Here is a 6,788-nt window from a genome sequence, read left to right on the forward strand (position 1 = left end):
CCCCGGTCATGTGCTTCGCCTCTGCCCTAAAACTGGCCATCAGCAGGGAAACGAGAGGGGGCCCGTCTAGCCCGGAGAGCGCGGACCCCATCAATTAGCTGCCGGGAAAGGCCTGCTGAATCAGTTGTGACGGTGGAGTGGACTATAGTGGGTAATCTGTGCCACGTGCCTGTCCTAATAGGTTCTATCCCCTGCACGGCCCTTGTAGATACTGGGTCCACAGCCACATTAGTGGCTCACTGCTAGCAACCATGCGACCTCAGCAGCAGGGTGCTCACTCACCTCACTGTTGCATGCCAACGAACTGCACCAGAGTGATTTGTCGCGAACCAGGGGGGGCAGCACAGTTATACTTCACACTCCATCGAACCACGCAGCCCTGGCTGTCGGTACGCAGCTAGCTGGGAGCGACATTGTCTCAACCCCAAGTGCTCAGGCCACCCCCTCACCAGCTGAGGATGGTGTGACCGCACCCCCATGTCAGCCACAACAGCCAGAGGTAGAGGGCAGCCAGCACACAAACCGGCTGACCGCAGTTAGAGACATTTGGAGGATGAACTGTGCTGGCTTGGATAGCCAACATGGACTTGTGGCAAGTTCTATGTGAGTATAGAGACGCTTTTGCTCTAACTGACAATGAAGTGGGACTCACACACTTAGTACAGCACCACATTGACACTGATGAGGCCCGGCCCATTAAGGTGCGTCCCCGCCGCCTCCCCATGGTGCAGCAGGAGGCAGCTGATAGAGAAGTGGGGATCATGCTGGAGGCGGGCATCATCGAACCCTCTAACAGTCCGTGGTCTTCTGGGGTGGTCATGGTGCCAAGGAAAAAAAGCCAGAGGTGGGGATTTTGTGTAGACTATAGACCCCTTAATAAAGTGACCAGAAAAGACTGCTACCCCCTCCCTAGAGTTGACGACACTCTAGACCTTGTAACAGGTTCCTCCTGGTTTTCCTCCCTTGACCTGCGCACCGGATACTGGCAGGTTCCCCTCTCGCCTGAGTCCATACCAAAGACCGCATTTAGCATCGGCAGGGGACACTGGCAGTTTAAGGTGCTAAGCTTTGGCTTGTGCAACGCACCAGCGACTTTTGAGAGGCTGATGGACAGTGTGCTGGCCAATGTTCCCCGCTCCGAGTGCCTGGTGTACTTAGATGACACCTTTCACGTGGACTCAAGACTTCCAGCTCGCATTCGCCACACTGCAGCAGGCCCTTTTCAATTCCCCTGTCCTGGCTCCACCTGACCCCAGTCTGCCTTTTGTCCTGGATACGGATGCCAGTAATGTTGGTATGGGGGCAGTGCTCTCTCAGATAGGGGATGAAGGGGAACGTGTGGTGGCTTACTTTAGCCGGGTCTTCGACAAGTGTGAATGGCGCTATTGTGTGACCAGAAGGGGCAGAGGTAGCGGGGCAGTCAGTGGCCACCAAGGGACTGTGGTGCAAATATAGCGCGCTGCGCTTGTGGGATGGTGTGCTGCAGCGGGCATGGAAAGAACCTGCCACGGGGGAGGAGAGGTGGCAAGTCGTGGTGCCTAAGACCCTTAGAGATGCTGTGCTGGGGGCATGTCATGGGGGGGGGGCGGTTCAGGGCACTTTGGAGTTGCTAAAACCCTCCGTCGCCTCCGTCAGGGGTTTTATTGGGGGCAGCACAGGCGTGATGTGGAAGATTTTTGTCGCCGGTGCGATGTATGTGCTGCGTATAAAGGGCCCCCTGATCAGTCACATGCACCACTTCAGCAGCGGGCAGTTGGGGCACCCATGGAGAGAGTGGCCGTGAATGTCATGGGCCCTTTCCCTGTCTCTGACAATGGGAACAAATATGTACTGTGTGCAATGGACTATTTCACCAAATGGCCGGAAGCCTATGCCCTCCCAGACCAGGAAGCGGAGACGGTGGCAGATGCATTGTTGGAGGGCATGTTCAGTCGGTTTGGCACAGCCGAGACCATCCACAGCGACCAGGGCAGGAATTTCGAGTCTAGGGTTTTTGCCGCCCTGTGTGACCGGCTGGGCATGCAGAAAACACGCACTACTCCACTGCATCCACAGAGCGATGGCCTAGTGGAGAATATTGAGGAGCAGCAACTGGCCATACTTACTGCTGACCACCAGCGTGACTGGGACAGACACCTTCCCCTTGTCCTGATGGCCTACCGCTCAGCGGTGCAGAGCTCCACCAACTGCACCCCCGCACTGCTGATGTTGGGGAGAGAACTGCGGACGCCAGCGGAGCTGGCTTTTGGGAGGCCACCGGACACTCCAGCCGGGCTGCCAGGCCCAGAGTATGCCCGTAAGCTGCAGGACCGCTTGGACAGTGCTCACGCTTTTGCCCGAGACCAGCTGGAGAAGTCAGGCCTGCGACAAAAGCGTTATTATGACCTGAAAAATAGAGGGAGACATTTCCAACCTGAGGAGCTGGTTTGGGTCTTCACCCCCAAGCGGAAGAAAGGGCGTTGCCCTAAGCTGGACAGTTACTGGGAGGGACCATGTAGAGTTGTGGAATGGATGGGGGAGGTAGTTTACAGGGTGCAGGTTCCTCCGAGGGGTAGGAAAGTGGCCCTCCACCGAGATAGGTTAGCCCCTTACAGGGGTACGGCTGTTCCTTCATTTGTACTGGGACCAATCCTGCAATCCCCCCCTGAACCTGTCCCAGATCCAAACCCTGTGCCCAACTCCAACCATACATCCACTGACCCCACTAATCCTGTTTCTCCCTTGCCCCAGACCCCTCTTTCCCTTGTGTCCCCGAGTTCAAGGCCGGATAGTGCCCCGGGAAGACCACAGAGACAGAAGCGGAGGCCCACCCGACTTAAAGACTTTATTGTGTCCCCTCGTGGGCGAGGGGCTTCATAATGGGGAGGGCAGTGTGGTGACTTTGGGTTTTGTTATTTGACTTACTTGTTTAAAATGCTGAATTATTGTTGTTCTGTTCTTTCGCCTGTGATTATCTGTGTTGCGATTTGGGGGGGTGAGATGGAGTATGGGTGGGGCATGTGAGAGTGGGGGTGCGCGTGCGGGTGGAGAGAGAGCGTCGGGAGTAAAAAAAGGTTGGTGATCGAGTGCTGTGAGTCAAGGTTATAATAGTTTTAGATTTTTTATTATAGTTTAGTTTTATTTAGTTTTGACCTTTTTTCCCTCTAATTTAGTTAGTTTTAATTAGTTTTTAGAGCAGGTTTGCTAGTTTTAGTTAGTTTTAATTTTTTCTAAATGCTTAGTTTTAGTTTAGTTTTTATTAGTTTTAGTATTAGTTTTCATTTTTTCATACTTTGGGTTATTTGTCAGGTGCAGGATTCAAAAAGATCAGTAAGTATTGTGTAATAAAACTCAACAAAGGAAACCATTTCAAAAAGTGTATTCAGTTACTTTTGAACAACCAACCATCCACAACAACCAACACTGTACAAGAAAGCAGCTTATGTGCAAAATGTGTGTGATACTGCTTCTGATGTTGGATACAGGTAGTGTGCCTGGTACAAATCAAAATAGCCAATATACTAAAGACACACATGAACATAAGAATATAAACCCATTCACGAGGCACACATCACATTTCTTGACAGCCAGGAGTCTCAGGGAGCTCAATCTGAGAAAAACATTAACAAACTCAAAAACCATTGCACAACAGGAAACCCAGACTTCCCTCTCTCCGGCCACTTCCTCCAGCTCCTCTGGGGAAATCCCGAGGCGTTCCCAGCCCAGCCGAGACATATAGTCTCTCCAGCGTGTCCTGGGTCTTCCCCGGGGGCTTGATGCTGATGTGCTTTGCTTTTCTATGTTAACCATACGTCCAATATTATAAACAAAAAGGAAATGAAGTCTTGTGGTGTTCCTGCGTATTTACTAACCAGCAGCTGTTTGGTTGTCGGTGAAAGCAGTTCATTATGGTTGTCTCCTCCTTCCCGGTGCTACCTGGCCGGGATGTTGCTTCTTTTTCGGGGGAGCTAATCAGAGAGGCTACTTGGTCAAGGTACTCGCGATTAGCCGTCTTATGCGAGCTTCTCAAGTGGACTTTCAGATTTTGTCACCTGTTTCTACAATGCACCTGCTCTTAACTGTCTCGCTGTCATAGTCAAAGAAATTCCAGATAGGACTCTGCCGCCGTCTCCCAACTTTTGTCGTCGCCATTTTTCCAGGTAACGCGGTGAGCAAAAGCCGACTGTAAACAAGAAGTGACGGACAGAGAGGTGCCATACGGTGCTGCCAGCTCACGTAAAACTGCTAGAGCGAAATAAACCGACTTATAAATAAATTGACAAACACGAAAACGAAGGACATTTCATCTATAATTTCAGTACGTTATAGTTAGTTATCGTTTTTTCTTTTAATTGTCGTTTTTATTTATTTCAGTTAACGAAAATGTTTTTTCAATTGTAGTTTTCGTTATTTCGTTCGTTTTCGTTGACGATAATAACCTTGCTGTGAGTGCGGCAGAAAATGACAACGCTATTGTTACGAGCCGTTTAATAAAGAACTGTTAATTTGAGTCAGACCTGTGACTGGTTATCTGGCGGGTCGCTACAATACGAATCGAAAGCCAAATGAAGTTCTGAAGGTAACCGTCGCTAAATGAGCCCCACCTACAGGCGCAATCGTGTCATTGCATTAATATTTTAATATTCGCCGATTAAAACTGCATTCGCTCCTCTCAATTAATAGAGAACTAGACAGCGCGGGGTTGTTTGGAACTATTGAAGCGTATTAGAGATTTTAAAAATAACGCGGCTTTTTTTTTTTTATTATTACTACAAATAACTTTATTTTCTATTTATTGTTTCCTCAACTGTCGTTTTTTTAATTATTTTTTTTTATTGCTTTTATATAACGCGGCTTCAGATGGCACGTGGCCACTGGGCCACGTCACGATCGTTCTAGAACTCCTGGACAGCCGTGATATTTTTAAAATCTCTAGTACGCTTCAACAGAGACTCCGGTCTACATAAAGCGCACCTGTGAAGAATTCTTCAGTCTGATCCGAAGACAGCGTTGAGTACAGTCCAACTTATATGGTAATACTGTTTAACTGAGAAGAAAATCTTTTAGAGAAGCAGATTGATATGGTCAATAATGTTTTAAATAATACTTAAATATAGGCCTACTACGTTTCAATAACTCAATATATTGTGCGAAATTAATATGCAAAATATGAATGGCATATGAAAGGTGCATTAGCTCACTGGATAGCTTCACACCTCCAAGGTTGTGGCGTCCTGTGGTGGCTCTGCATGTTTGCAGTTTGCACACTCATTCGTGAGGGTGCCTAATTAGCAGAGTCTTCGGTTTAGGACAGGTCGTAAATGGCTGCTTGTCTTGTACCCTCAGATTCATAAAGGAAGTGAAAACTCTGCGTGATTTCTTGGAGGAAAGACGCGAGGAGAAACTGAGAGAGATGGTGGATTTCATACTGGATGAATTAGAAGATTTAGAAAATTCTGGTTCTGAGCTGGAAGTGGAAATCCAGCGGTTTTTGAATAAGTGCACACAAGAAGAGATTGTGGCCATGAGAGAGAAAGAGAAGAAAGACAAGGCAGAGGAAGAACGTGTGACAAAAAATGAGAACATGAGTGGAAGGAGAGAGGAGGAGAAGAGGTGTGAACTAGGAGAACAGATGGAGATGGAGAGTGAGGTCTACTCATACAAGAGGAAGGGATCAATGAAAATCCCACTGATAGTTGACCTTGAGGAGGAAAAAATGAGGAGGAAGGGGATCGGCTTTTTTAAGAAGACACTGAGGTTACTGAAGAAGTGTCAGTCAGTAAAGGTGCAAAAGACCAAGAGGAGGACTGACATTTTAGGATGGCCGATAACAATATTTCAGCGCTGGAGCTACAAAAGGAGAGGGTACAGTCAGCTCAAGACAGAGACGTCAGAGCTCTCAGATGTACTGCCAAGAGGGAAGCCTAAACTATGGACAGGTAAGGGAGCGGGAGGTGCTAGAGGGGGACTTTGAGTGGAAACTAAAGCAGAAGTCATGGCAGGCCTTAGAGGCACAGTGGAAGAGAATGAGCTTAAAGGAGCACACCTAGCTGTATGGGGAGGTTGGGCAGCCAGTGCTGTATAGGTGTGTATATGGTCTCAGGCCAGGCAGGGGGGGCAGCTGGTACGGGGTGGCAGCAGCAGCAGTGAGGGATCGACGTTGATTTCCCAATGGCCACACGGGGGGTGTATGTGGATGTTGTATTCCTTTATGTGTCACACTAACAAGGACATTTTTATTTCTGCTTTTCAGAGCGCTCCACCCTGGAGGCCATATAAACATGGTGTCCGTGGATTGTGACCCACCCCACCTCCTCAAAGCGACGGCCTCTCTCCTGGGCCCTTAAATATTTTTTGTTTTGTTTTTTACTTGTATAATTGTATATAGATATATGAACATATAAATAATAAATAATAAACTGTAAATAATAACCTCTGTGTTCTATGCCTCCTTGCTTACCACTGTAAAGTGTTCTAAATAATCCTAAACTATATTTGAATGTTTCATTGGATTCAGCATGAACAGTTGGATTCACCATTATCTGAGGTCCATCCTTTTGTCTTCCACACTGAGACCTTGCACAGGTTTGCACTTTGTCTAGAGCAGGGGTCACCAACATGGTGACCACGGGCACCAGGATGCCCCCAAGGACCACATGAGTCGCCCGTGGACTAAAAATTCACAACTCACCAGTGAGCAGTGTCTAAAATTGAATTTTATCCTGTTGCTATTCTTCTTCAGTCACATTTGCAGTCATATAGATTTGAAAATTACTATATCTAAAAAAAAGCATTTAAAACATGTTTAT

The 6,788-nt window shown here is 48.0% G+C and overlaps 1 long non-coding RNA gene across 1 annotated transcript; it reads left to right on the forward strand.

The window, feature by feature from the left end:
- Positions 1-5,326: 5,326 nt before the first annotated feature.
- LOC140588355 (uncharacterized) lies at positions 5,327-6,411 on the forward strand. The gene is made up of 2 exons (XR_011989709.1): positions 5,327-5,918; positions 6,233-6,411. It is a non-coding gene; the product is annotated as an uncharacterized lncRNA (long non-coding RNA).
- The last annotated feature ends 377 nt before the right edge of the window (positions 6,412-6,788 follow it).

The sequence above is a fragment of the Paramormyrops kingsleyae genome, chromosome 3 (genome assembly GCF_048594095.1).
Source record: "Paramormyrops kingsleyae isolate MSU_618 chromosome 3, PKINGS_0.4, whole genome shotgun sequence".
NCBI lineage: Eukaryota > Metazoa > Chordata > Actinopteri > Osteoglossiformes > Mormyridae > Paramormyrops > Paramormyrops kingsleyae.